Source organism: Cynocephalus volans, chromosome 4 (genome assembly GCF_027409185.1).
Source record: "Cynocephalus volans isolate mCynVol1 chromosome 4, mCynVol1.pri, whole genome shotgun sequence".
NCBI classification, from domain to species: domain Eukaryota; kingdom Metazoa; phylum Chordata; class Mammalia; order Dermoptera; family Cynocephalidae; genus Cynocephalus; species Cynocephalus volans.
The window spans coordinates 122,272,537-122,286,613 of NC_084463.1; the positions used below are offsets into that span (position 1 = coordinate 122,272,537).

The 14,077-nt window shown below is 33.8% G+C and overlaps 1 protein-coding gene across 2 annotated transcripts in view; it reads left to right on the plus strand.

Moving 5' to 3' along the window:
• The window catches only part of GAS2 (growth arrest specific 2), a 117,548-nt gene that overhangs the window by 10,841 nt on the left and 92,630 nt on the right, over nt 1-14,077 (plus strand). The window lies entirely within an intron of this gene.

A 14,077-nucleotide genomic window follows, 5' to 3' on the forward strand; every position in this document is an offset into this window, starting at 1 on the left:
TTAATACTCTTTCCTAATTATTATAGACACATGATAAAAATATGGTGTTTGATATTTTTTGAAGAAAACAAGATAGATGATACTTTTCTTAACTTTTAATAGAGAATGAAAAGAGGTAAGAAAAAAATAAGGTTAAAATAACATTGAAAATATCTTAAAATAAAACAGAAAAACCTATTAAACTCTTTCTGCAACTCTGGCAGAAAAGAACAAGTGTGTGTGCGTGCGTGCGTGCGTGCGTGCGTGCGTGTGCGTATCAGCACTGTACTTAGTTTTTGGATATTTTAATTGTCTCTGTAAAGTATTATATAATATACAAAGCTTCTCCCCACCGCACACACCACACACGCTTTTAAAAAAAATCTTAAAAGCAACTTTGTGAAGATATTAATTATTGCAGTGACTCTCAAACTGCTGAACACTAGAATCACCTGAGCATCCTTAAAAAATGCTGAGACCTGGATCTCATGCTTGAACATTCTGATTTAATCTCCGTAAGCTACAAACTGGGCACTGGAATTTTTAAAAAGCTCCCAGGTGATTCTAATGTGTACCAAAGTTTGGTAACCACTGTGTTCTTCTTCCCCCCACTTCTCCCCTCCATTGGATTAATGTAGATTCTCAGTGATCTGTGCAAGATCACCTGGCTACTAAGTGACTGAGCAAAAATTTGACACAAGCATCCTCTTTCCAAATCTAGTGCTTTCTCATTTTGGTCCACTATCGGTAGCACAGACATGAGGAGGCTGTTTAAGAAAATGTTTTATGTTAAACTTAATGTTAGGACACCAATTATTCTCCTGCTGTTGTTTTTATTATAATGTAACTGGCCTCTGCTTCAGATTACTGATGAAAAAACATAATGCCTAATAGGAGGATAATTTGTATAAAAAGTTTACTGTAAAGCAATTAGCAGAGGGGAAAAAACAAGTGGTGTGCCCAGACTCTTGAAAGCATTACCTTTACATGGCACATTGGTTCTGAAAACTGTATTTTTATTGCTTATTATTGAGGAAAGACGCCAAATGCCTCAATGTTAAGATCACTTGAATCCTCTACAATAACATAGAATAAACAACTCTGTTAAGCCATTGTACAGTTTTCTGGTTTTTTATTTTTTAAGCCTTTGCTTTTTAAAATAGAAGCAAAGATCTCCGAATAGAATTGTGATTATAAGACTCACGTGTAAGACAGATCCAAATCATTAACCTATAGTTCAAAGGCTTTGATACTGAGCACGTTTTGCTTGAGTTCTAGTTTTGTTATTTATTAATTGACATGTCTGAGCCTTAGTTTCTTTATATGTAAAATAGGGTTAAAAATTACGTATGTATGCCTCCCATAGAGCATTTCACAAAAAAATGTTCTTGGGAAATATTATCTCCCTTCCCTACATGAAAGAAAGTTAAGAGACTCTGATGAGAATTTCAGATTAACTAGAAGAAAAGAAGTACTTTGTAAATGTTCATGTTTAGCGTGATAGCTGCTACATGTGAACATGCAGACAACTGTCCATGATAGTATGTAATTTGAGAATATTTATGAATCAGAATTTTGATAGCTGTTCTCCCTTAAGACACTTATTTCAATATTATATAATTTTTATAATAAAACTATAAAATATAAAAGGAAACTAAGGCAATTTTCATTTTGGTGTGAGCAGAACTGCAACAAGATTTTATTAAACTTGAAATGCTTCCTTGACCCTAAACCATTTGTTTAATTGAATATAAATCTAAAAATTATTCTGATTATGATAAATGTATTTTCATATAAAAACTTAACTGTGTTAATTGAACAAGTGTAGGTTTAAAAATATTTATTCTGTCCTCATATTCAATGCTCAAAAACTCAAATTGGATCTGAGTTAGAAATTGTCACAATAGCTCTTGACTGAATTGCCTTCTGTGTCCTTGGTGGCGTTTACATACTTCACAACTGATTTCCAGTGATATGCAGCTTAAATAAAAATAGCATGTGCCTTACTATATGAGAAATGCAAAGATGGATAGTTTTTATTTTTTACATTTTATGAGAAAATTTTCGAAAGATGAAAAGCAAAATGGTTAATATCTTCATGGCTATTATTGTTTATAAATATTCTTTCATCAAACTCATAGTTTTCAATCCTTTTTCTGTATATAAACAAAAACAGATATTATATGAGATTATACAACATCTTGTTATTGTTAAATATAAATCTAAATTTAAACAAAGTGTTTACTCAAACCCAGGTAGTTAGGATTACAGTGAATATTTCCCATAGAAAAAAAGGAGGCTTTCAAATTGGATATAAATAACAATTGGTTTATAATATTAAGTTCATATGCTGGTGCATGTGTGTGTGTAGAATTATTTTCTACCTTGGCATATTAAAATTTAGGAACAATGGATGGTGGTAAAGGGAGAGGAATTAGTAAATAACGTCTCTGAATTAATGAAACCATGTATGGAAGATGTTGACACAAAGTACTTTGAAAAATATCAACAAAAAACTTGATCCCATCCTAAGAGTTCCCTTTGTAATTCTTTGAAGTATCACGAGAAACCCTTTGTAATTTTCTTTAACATCTTAAATCCCATCGCCTTATTCTCATAGTAATATTTTTGCTTTTCCTGATTGATAGTTAACCTGAAGATTTTACAGCTGTGTAAACACATTTGAACAAGTAAGTTATGCCTGCTATGTGTGAAGTATGTCTGTTCATTTAAATGTTGTTAATATTTAAAAGCCAATTTTAATAAATAGATCATACAATTTACATATTTAATATTTTTGTTATGAATCTTTGACTTTTTTATATACTTTTCTTATAGACTTTTTTTGATACAGTCCTCTGAATGCAAATAAATTATGTGCTTCATAGGATAATTTCTTTTCAGGCGTTAATAGTTAAATTTTTAAAAAATAGCTTTTCTATGTGTGTTAGTGCTAAACAGTTAATCTTAACCTTTGCATGGTGGGCCATTTTCTCACTTATGGGAGCAATGCAGAGATTTCAGTTAGGCAGTAGTTGGATGGAAGCATTTGAGACTAGTGTGCAGCAGTTTAATGTATAATTTGATTTAACTACTTTATATGTAGCATGATATAAATTCACTGTAACTATAAATCTTAATATTTATGGGCTGAAGATCTTTAAAGGCAAAAATGTGGACAAAAATAATCTTTCCAATATACTATTAGGATAAGAAAACCAAAACAAATGACAAGTCCAAGGTTTTATGCCTTTTGACTCTTAGTTGCCTGACTCAAAGTTGGCATCTCCAGTCAAGACAGAATAATTGTTACATATATGCATAAACTTTCATTGCCTAGTCCACATAGAGTTCAGCCGTAGGAACTCCATCTTATTGTATTTTTACTCTGTTCCTTTTCCATCGGCTACAATTTTGCTGATTTGTGTACAAGTCTCTCTCAACCACTGGGGCATCAACATGGGGAAAGATATTCAGAGTTTAACCTCTCTTTTTCTCCTAACATTCCTTTCCATTTGTCTCATTTATTTCGGGAGTCTCTGCCGCAGACATCAGTGTTTCTCTGAGTTCAGAGCTTCCTTTGACTTCAAAGAGCCCTGGGTGGTTAGATCAGGTTTGAGGCTCATGAAGAAGAGAAAAAAAAGAAGTTTTGTTAGCTAGTAGAATGCTACATTATACTCTAAGGAAGGAACTGAACATTCACTATCTAAATGTAGAATCCAATCCTTGTTCAGAAGAAAGAACATCCTAGACAGATAGAATGCCTATAATTCATTTACCCATCAAGAAAACCTAGTTCCCTGATCTGCAAGATAACAGTACCTCAGGATGTTGTATCATCTGGGAATTAAATAAAATATAAAGATTAGAGTTTTCCTTTCAAAAAAGTCCATAGCACTTTTTGTTTAGAGAACATCTTATCAAGATTGAATTCAGAGAAATCCAGAGAATTGTGTTCGCTGCTGATATCTCTAACAGGACAAAAAGGTATGGTAGAAGTGGTAAAAGGTTTTTGTTTTTGTTTTGTTTTTATAGAAAATAAAAGCAATTTCACCTGTGATTAACCTGGTGCCATTAAGCCAACAGAGAGAGAATCATAAAAAAATGGAGGGAATATAGGTAGAATGACATGGAAATAAATACATTTTTTTGTGTGTATGGCTGCCTGGGACTGAGGAAAAAAGGATTAAGAAGTTAGTGGTAAAGTCCAATTCCTCAGAATTTGTAAAAAATAAACAAGTATCTTCAAGCCTTAAATATACTAAATTCAAATTTCCAGTATAAAATTAATTTCCATTGTCACCATTTCTCTAAGTCCCTGACCACCTAGCCAAATGTTTCACCTCCAGAAGAAAGACAATGAAATGTCTTGCTTGATGTTTTCTCTTGTTCTAGACCGTCTTAGAGAGATATGCCTATAAGACATCAATGCCATGGCAATACATGTTGGTATATCATAAAAAACAATAAGAATAATATGTAGAGGAGCCTGACTTTTTATTTTCAACCATAATCAACTGGTCATCAGAGACTTGATATGGGCTATTTGTGCAGATTGAGAAAAAAAAAGCAGTAGTGAGAAAAGTGGGCACGATAGGGAATGAGTGATGTTCTAATGGAATTTAACTGCATTTTTAGGCCTAATTGAGCTAATCCCATATATGGCACTTCTCTTCAATGATAAAGTAGTACTGGGCACAATAAAAAATATGGCCAAGTAGATCATATGGCACTAAATTCATGTTAAACAGTTCGTGTTTCATGGTGAGAACTTCTTAGTAAAGGACACCATACAAAACTTCTTAGCTTGCTACTGTTGTCTGTTGAAGACTGAATTTCCCATGGTAGAGATTCAGTCTCCATCAAATAGTAGCAAGCTAGGAAACTTTGCATGGTGTCCTTTACTAAGAAAGCCTATTGACCCCTTCTTACTGGACCCTGAAATTCATTTATTTGGCAGAGCCCCCTTAGATTTTCATGGGATTTATCCTCTATCTCTGGAATTGCCTGTATTTTAGGAAGCCATCTAGTTTGCCTACTATTCCTGCTCTCCAATATCAACTCAGTGAAATAACATAAGATAGTAGAGAAGTTTGATGTCACGTGGGATATTGAAATATCCATGGTTCTTGCAGGTTCTATCACAGAGCTGGAGTTGGTGCACAGGATAGTAAAGGAGTTCTGTTGTTTTTATCAAGTGTATGCAAAGTGATCCTGGAGTTCTATTTATTGGAATTAAGAAGATTGTATTTTACAGACCAGTAAATGAATTCCAAGTACCAAGATACTGATTGATACATTTCAACAAAAAGACCACATCTGCAACAGCAACACTGATGGAAGCTAGTACTTCATTATAATTTCCCTGCTGTTCTCCAAGTCCCACTGATCTTTCATATTGACTTAAATTTAGTGAAAATGTAATAGAAATCACTTGCCTTGCAATATTCAGGTCTTTGATAGTAGTGTGACTCTCTAATTTTTTTTTTAAAGGTGTGATATTTTATTTGGTGCTTTTACCACATAAGAATTTATTCTACATGTCAGTTAAGAAAAATTCTAACAGTTTCTAAGAATATCCATGCCGATTACACATTTAGGACGAAGATATAAAAAGATCATTCTGTGAGATCTGATTGACCTGTTTTGTTTTCTGGCAACCTTATCCACCTCGCCTCTGGATATTAAGTGCTGCCATGGATTCCTACCACCCTGGGAATCTCCATTCTCATTAAAATGAGGGAGCTTATTTCAGTAAGAAATCTTGTCTCTTTCTGTAGGAAAATGTCACATTAAAATATTTTAGAATTTATCTGGCCAACCTATTTTTCACATCTTATTGAAAAATAGAGCCTCTTGGGCCCCACTGAGTGACATGGTCAAAAGTATGCTTAGCTGAGATGTACCTTATAAACTGAATGCAGCATTTCTTTCTTCACCAAGTTTTCAATTTCTTTCTCTATATTATACCAAATGATTTCTGGCATTTTAGTGTCATTTAGTGTGAGCTATAGTTGGATCTATGTCTGTATTAGCTGATCTAGCAAACTTTTACAGGATCATTCCTGGCCACCCATGCTAGCGCATTGAATTCAGAACATCTTGTTAATGTAGTCAGAGTAAATTCATTTTGCCTAATCTAAAATTACATCCTGTTCTTCTCAGACTAACACGCTCAAAATCTATTACATAGAGAAAAACTCTGCTATAATACACTTAGTGGAACTCAACATTTTAAATGTATGTTGGTGCTATGTAACTAGTTGGCCAGGAAATCCTGAGTCTTGCTGTGAGATGGATCTAAATCAATCCCAAGGCAGGCTGTAGTATTTTGACACCTGGTGGAGATTGTTAGCTCTGGCTTAAGATACAGGTTCTTTGTGACTAGCTGAGGACAGAGCTATTGTTCCAGGAATGTACAGGTTAATGGATACACTTTTCTTAGCCTGGCTCAGTAGAATATCAGGAGTGGGAAAATCCACCACGTACCTTCACTGCTTCCTAAGAGGGAGTGCTTGCGGCTTCCTCTCCCAGTCTGCCCTTCTTCTGCATGTCTCTGCCCCTCCCCCACGATAAGAATTTTAGGTCTTCCTCATTTGAGTTCAGGACCTGGTCAGGGGACAGGATTCAAGCAAAGGACAGAAGCCAATACCAAATGCAAGTCATATTATTATCTGACTTCTTTATATGGAAGAAAATTCTTCCATACTCAAAAGCTTACATATTAAAGAAACTTGATCGATTTCTCCAAATTTGACAACAGAATTTCTGTTAATTTCAAACTTTATGACATTCACCAATAATGAGTGGTAAGGCTGAAAGAGATTTTTCTAAACTATGAAAAAAGTCTCCTGATGAATCATGTTGGAGAAAAGATTCCATTAGATTTTTATTTTTCCTACACAAATATTTCAAAGTCCATTGATTAGGAGAGACAATCAAAAAAATATAAAACAAAAATCTTTAGGGAAAAATAAAGTAGGGTTCCATTAGGCAGTTAATTAATAAAAATATTATGTTATTTTTGTATGCTTTGTGATGGTTCTAGTGTTTATCATCTTTTAAAAGTTAATTTCTCATGCTTTATTTTATTATACTAAATAAATATTCAATTTCATATATAAATTTGCATTTATAATTCTGTATTTGTTTTCATAGAGCCCCCAAATAGCATAAGCTTCAGACTCTACAAAAACAGTTTCTTTTCCAACCCATCCATGATATCAAGGGCTACTAGTTTTCATTCCGCAGTTTTGTTCCAATGTCAGCCTCAACACCTGTTCTAAATACCTCATATTTTTCTGATGCCTGATGCCTGAATTCTACTCTCTGGTACTGAAGAAATAAAAAGCAATTCTTGCTAATATAAGCAAAAAAAAAAAAAAAAAAAAAAGGTATTGGAAAGATATGGGGTAACTCTTGGGGAAGAGATATTTGGTGGAAAGTGAATCTGGCCTTGCAGGACCTAAGAATTAGACCATTTCCAAAGGTTATGTAGCATAGATACATGGACAGTCATGTCAGAGTTAATAATTTCAAACATTTTTTTAGAGAGGGTAGTTGAACACAAGTGGTTAATAGTGTGGACTCAGCAGCCAGACTACCTGGGTTCAGATCGTAAATCCACTGCTTAATAGACTCAGAAATTACTTAACCTCTCTTTGCCTTAGTTCCTCATTTGTAAAATGTAGATAATAATTGTACTTACCTTACTGAACTGCTATGAGTACTAAATAAGTTAATATGCTTAAGTACTGAATAGTACCTAGAACATTTGAATGCTCATTAACATTTAGCTATTAGCTTTATTATATCATTTCTCTCAAGATTAAAATTTCAGCAAGAAAGAGTTTGATTAGTCCAATTAACAGCCAATGCTCTGATCAGCTCATGGCCTCACACCTTGATTGGTAGTGAATAAAATAAGAGAAGATTGTTTTCCTAAGGAAAATTAATATATTCCTATCCAAAGAAAAGAAAAAATGATTCCAGAAACATAGAGATGCCTCTTATAATATCCACACTCTGTAGGTAGATTTGACTTCTATCTGTACTGTTTCCCATCGATATGTTATTCACTTCCACCCCTTGCCATACTGTTATACACAGTTGTTTCCTTGCCTTTATTCCTTTGTTAGATTCTAAGATTCTTGAGAATGGGGTTTAAGATTTATTTATCTATGGGTTTAACATAATGTCTGGCATAAGGTGTTCAGTAGATATGTTTTGGAATGAATAAATAAATGAATGAGTGAATAAATAAAAGCTCCAATATAGGTGTTTACTTTTAGATCCAGAATGCTGTTGTCAGTGGGTTTTAGCAATCCTTGATTTTTCAACCTGAAAACTTTTATCCTCACTAAATTTGAAATTACTTCCTCTGATGATTTTGCTTAGCTTGAAAGTCTTTGATATGAAAAATCATGAGGAATAAAACTGATTTTCAAGTAGTGGGAAAGACAGAGGATTGGAGAATTTTAGGGTAGTACAGAAGAACAAAGACATGAGGACATTAAAAGTGCTGACTGGCCAAAATGATAGACCATGAAGGTCTAAACTAGTTAGTAAGTGAATCCTGGAAGAGGTTGATAATTAGATTACAGCAGATGATATTAGGTAGTCACATGATGTATTATTATTTGAGTTCAGAGTATTATCTAAAGGTAAAAATGATGATCAAAATGAGTATATTAATATCCAAATAACTCATTCATTTTGAGGATTACTTTTCAAGGCCTGTTTATACTGTTTGCCATGGTTCCAATAAAATAAGAATCAGACAAGTGATAACTAGTGATTTTATGAATTTGCTCACCTCTGAGAATTAGGAAAAAGAATGATTGCAGGATCTGTCATGTAGTAGGTTCTCAAGAGATGTTTTTGACCTGAAGTGAGGTGTTATGGTAATTAAGGATTGTGTCTTTCAGTTACCAGAGAAACCATAAAGATGAAATTATCATTTTATGTTTTTTTCTTATGTATCTTTTTCCCAATAACTACCCCTTTTGCCCAATAAAATAGTTTGTGAGTGAAATGGGAATATAACATTTGTTTCTTCCCAGAACCCCTAATTAGCCATCTACCAAATCACTATTCAACAGACATAGTAAAAATATAGTTTCTGTAAAACTGCAGAAGAGAATCAGAATTTCAGTACTTAGGAACAATGTACAATAAATACTGCCATTGGCTTTCTAAAAATATGTTATTTTATTAACCAATGGGTAACTTAAAGATGATCATGGAGTGTAGCAAGTTCATTATGTTATCAACATTTAATAATATAGAATATTATCAACTACATATATTTTATTGAGTCTTTTATATGTTATTTTAAAATTTGATAGAAGTTTAATGAGAGTATGTTAGGAAAAAGAGATGATGTTATTTGCTGTCGGTGTTTATAGGCATATGTGTTGGTGAGAAAGATAGGTGTGTTTTAAAGGGTGTGATTTAGAAATAGACATAATACTCTCAAGGAATTTACTCTCTATTAGGGAGAAATATGTTTGTGGTAATACATAGCTTGTGAGATCAAGCTTATAAAATAATTTGAACAAGATTAGTTGCATACAGTCACAGGTCTTAAATAAGAGAAAGGCAGTATTTTCTTATGAGGCTGAATTTAGAATAGAAGTTAAACCATAAGTAATTATACTGAGAAGTTTTTACGCTTTTTTTGTTTTATTTTGAGTGCTTCTCATCTACTTCCTAAATCAAAAGTGATGTAAAGTAAAAATTAAAATACATTATTATTATTATTATTATTATTATTATTTGGACAAGAGTATAGGTCCTAGCCAAATGGAAAATGACCATGTGCACAGCTGGAATTAGCCTTTTTGAGATGGCTTTCTTTTTATGTACTATGAAGCAAATAATAAGAGTAAGAATTATTTTAGAATTGATCTCAAATTATAAGAGGGTAAAACATAATCTGTTATTATCATGTTTGTCACTTTTCTTTTTTGTTGTCGATCTGTAGCTGCTTTGAGCAAAACAAGCCATTATTTTCCCAAACCGTAACATTCTCTTCATATTGGGGTGTGCTTCTGCTGAGGTCTTTGAGCTAGGAGATATGAGGGAGAGTGTTTCAAGCCTATTCTGTACTTTGCTGAGATTTCCCTGCAGTTCAGAGCCATGGAGACAGAAGGTGAAAGACCAAGTGGCAGTATCTAATCTAGAAATTTGCCTAGATTTCAGAGGCTACACGTTTCTGTGAATCTGCTGGTAAAGGATCCCCATTCAAAGCTGATCTTTCCTTGCAAAAGCTCAAACCATAAGCTATGGTTTGTTAGTGTAAATCATGGCTGCATTAAAGTCATATGCACTAAAAATAAAACATGTGAAATTGAAACTCTAGAAAGCACAAACAAATTAAAATGAATTCAGGATTGGAAAAGGGACTTACACATGCATGCATGCACAGACATACATTTTTCATCTACATGATTTCCCAGCACCAGCATAGTATTGCCCCTGGAGCATAAAAGTAAACCTGACCGAATTTCTCCACAATGACATCATCTTTTCCACTTAGGGAGCTCACATCCTGCATTTAACTGCATGCAGGCACATCAGCAAGACAAGAATTGTAAAAGGAATATAGCTGGGGAACTGCTTTCATGATATTTGATAGCACTAATTGTGATCACTGCTTTCAAAGTACTGTAGATGTAGAATACTATGTCAAGAAAAGTCACTCTCACCATATGGCAGATGAAAAATTAAGTATTTTAAAATGAGCTGTTACTAAACATTGGAGAAATTCAAGTCACTTGTACAGTCGATAATGAATATGCATGCTATTTCTTAAAGGAGAGCATTCATAGGTTTTTTGTAATAAGTCTCTTTTAAGGAGCTGAAAATTAGGGGAAAAGAATTGCTTTTTATTTAAAAATGTCTGAGAATTTCTAGGTAATTTAAAATGTAAGAACTCACTATATTTATGTGTGTGTGGTCTAAAGTATGTGGTACTTGTGCATTACATTTAGATGAGGTAATTGAGTTTACTGTATATAGAGCTCTGTGTCTTAAGCTTAAGCTTTTAGGGGCTGACTGAATGAATGCCTTGCATTGTTCCACTTAGCAGTTTGAAAATATATTGCATATCATGCATGAAGCCATGTAGTATGTGCTTTATGTTTATATTACTTTCCTGGTCATGTCTAATTTTACACAACGTAGACTGCTTGTCTAGTGAATGCCTTGCTAGCATCAGTGTTCCACATAAAAAATGAATAATGTAGTAATTTGCATATCTTGAAGCCAAAAGGAAAAAAAAATAACAAAAATAGCTTAACTAACAATTGTTAAAAAGAATTGAAACTTGAAGTGAAAAGGAAGAAAGGAACTCTAAAATGGGGGTGAAGTCTTTTTGAGAGTCTGTTTTGCAGTAGGTGTTATGAAGGATGTAAGACAAATAGCTCATAGACTTTTTCTTCTAGGTCAAGAATAATTCATTGTTTTCATGTCATGATCCCTTGGAAGTTGGGTGAAGCCTGTGTGTCCCTTCTCACAATGCTCCTTTAAAATATATGAAATAAAACATATAGGATTACAAATACAAAATAGAGGGGACCAATTTTGCTGAAATACAGTCTTTACAATATTAAAAATAAACATTAAAGCACAAATTAATTTTAAAAAGTAGACATTGCTTTATTTTTAATCTGGCATTAGTTCTAATAAACACTAGATTTAAAGTAGTGAATAGCTGGAACTTTTGAAATGTAAAATAAAAACTTCTGTGGTTTCTGTTGATGACAAAGCTAGTGAGTGTGCTTTTTTGTTTTTTTGTCTATATTCAATTAGAGGCTAGTGAAAGTAAAGATAATTTTTTGCTCAAATTTATGGAGCTTCCCGAACAAGAATTCTTGTTCTAGATGATCACATACTAGGGAGAAATATTGTCATAAACAAGCAAATCTCAGAATAAACAGATTTTTTCAGAATAAACAAAGTACAGTGGGAAGATCAAGCCAGGAGAGGTTAATCTATATTTTTACCTATCTAATAATTGTGTGTGCAATGTTATATAAATTATATATATTATAAATAAGAAACCAAGCTATACATTGTTCCATGTTGTCCTGCGTTGTCATATTTGCTATATTTAAAATTGCTTTAACATTGTAAAGTAGATATTATATCTTTTCTCTCAGACTAAATGAATATCATGGGATATAATAATAAAGCAAACATTTACTAAATACTTACTCTGTGCCAGTCACAGCGAGCTTTTTACATGGATTAAATTATCAAACAATTTATAACTTAAGTCAGACCATATTACTTTTTAGTTTATTTTTTAACTGAAAAATAATTGATTAAACATATTTGTGGGGTACAGAGTTGAATATCAATACCTGTGTATAATGTGTGATGATCAAATCAGGATAATTAGCATGTTCATCATTAGAGAATGTAATCATTCCTTATATCCATTAACCAATTTCTCAGTAATCTCCTTCCTCTCCCCCTTTCCCATCTCTAGTAACCACAGCTCTGTTCTCTCCCTCTGAAAGTTTAATGCATGTTTGTGGTGGTTGTTTCCTCCCTCGCTCCCTCCCTCCCTCCCTCCTTCCCACTCTCTCTTTTTGTCCCTCTCTCTCTTTCTCTCTTTCTTTCTTTCCTTCTTTCCTTCCTTCCTTCTCTCATTCCTTCTTTCTCTCTCTCTTTCTCTCTTTTCTTTCTTTCTTTCTCTCCCACTTATGAATGAGGACATGTGGTATTTCTCTTTCTATGCCTGGCTTGTTTCACTTAGCATAATTTTCTCCAAGCTCATCCATTGCAGCTGTGAATAACAGAATTTCATTATCTTTTATGGCTGGGTAGTATTCCACTGTGTGTGTATACCACATTTTCCTTATCCAGTCATCCATTGATGGACATTTAGGTTGATTCCATATCGTGTCTATCGTAAATAGAGCTGGGATGAGCATGGGAGTGCAGATAGCACTTCAACATGATGATTTCCATTCTTTTAGGTATATACCCAGAAGTGGGGTTGCTGCATCATATGGCAGTTCTATCTGTAGTTGTTCGAGAAACCTCCATACAGTTTTCCATAATGACTGCACGAATTTACAGTCCCACCAACAACACAGAAGGATTCCCTTTTCTCTGCATCCTCACCAGCATTTGTTATTCTCTGTCTTTTTGATAATAGCCAGTCTAATTGGGGTGAGCTGATATCTCAATGTGGTTTTGATTTGCATTTCCCTGAGGCTTAGTGATGTTGAGCATTTTTTCATGTGTCTGTTGGCCATTTGTTTATCTTCCTTTGAGAAATGCCTATTCAGCTCCTTTGCCTATTTTAAATTCGTTTATTTGATGTTTTACTGTTAAGTTGTTTGAGTTCCTTGTGTATTCTGGATATTAATCCCTTGTTGGATGTATGTATGATTTGCATAATAACACTAAGCTAATAAGTAAGAAAACAGTGTATTTTAATTGTTATGTATAAATATAGGTAAGTCCAAATACATGAGCAGCTTTAAGAGGAGGACCTAACCGAGTCTTGTAGAAAGGATATTTTAGATTACTCTGAAGCAGAAATGGGAATTAGCCAGGTAGAGAGGGAATACAGGGTGTTCTGAATACAGGAAATAGCACATGTGAAATACCTCAGATGTGAAGGTGGATGATGACTTTGAGGAGCGACAGGTGAGTGAGTGTGTCTGGATACTTGTATGTCATGCAGCAGTGTCAAGACATGAGACCAGAGCTAAGTCCTGTTGGGTGTTGGCATTTATGCTAAGAACAACATTATATTGTTGAAGTATTTTAAACAGAAACATGATAGAATCTTCTAAAATGATGACATTAGCAGTGTGGAAAATGGATTGGAAAGGAGAGGTGAAAGTGGAACTTAGGACCCCAGTTAGGAAGCGATTGCCCAGGTTAGGTTAGAGATGATGACCACTTAGCCTAGGGTGGTGGCAGTAGACCTGGAAAGAAGTAGAAGGTTTTGTGATATATTGAGGCTAGGCAGACTTGGCAGTAGTTGGTGATAAAGTGAATATAATGGATAAAGGAGATTTGTCCAGGATTTCCCACTTTAAAAAATGGATGGATGGTGGTGCTTTATTTTGCA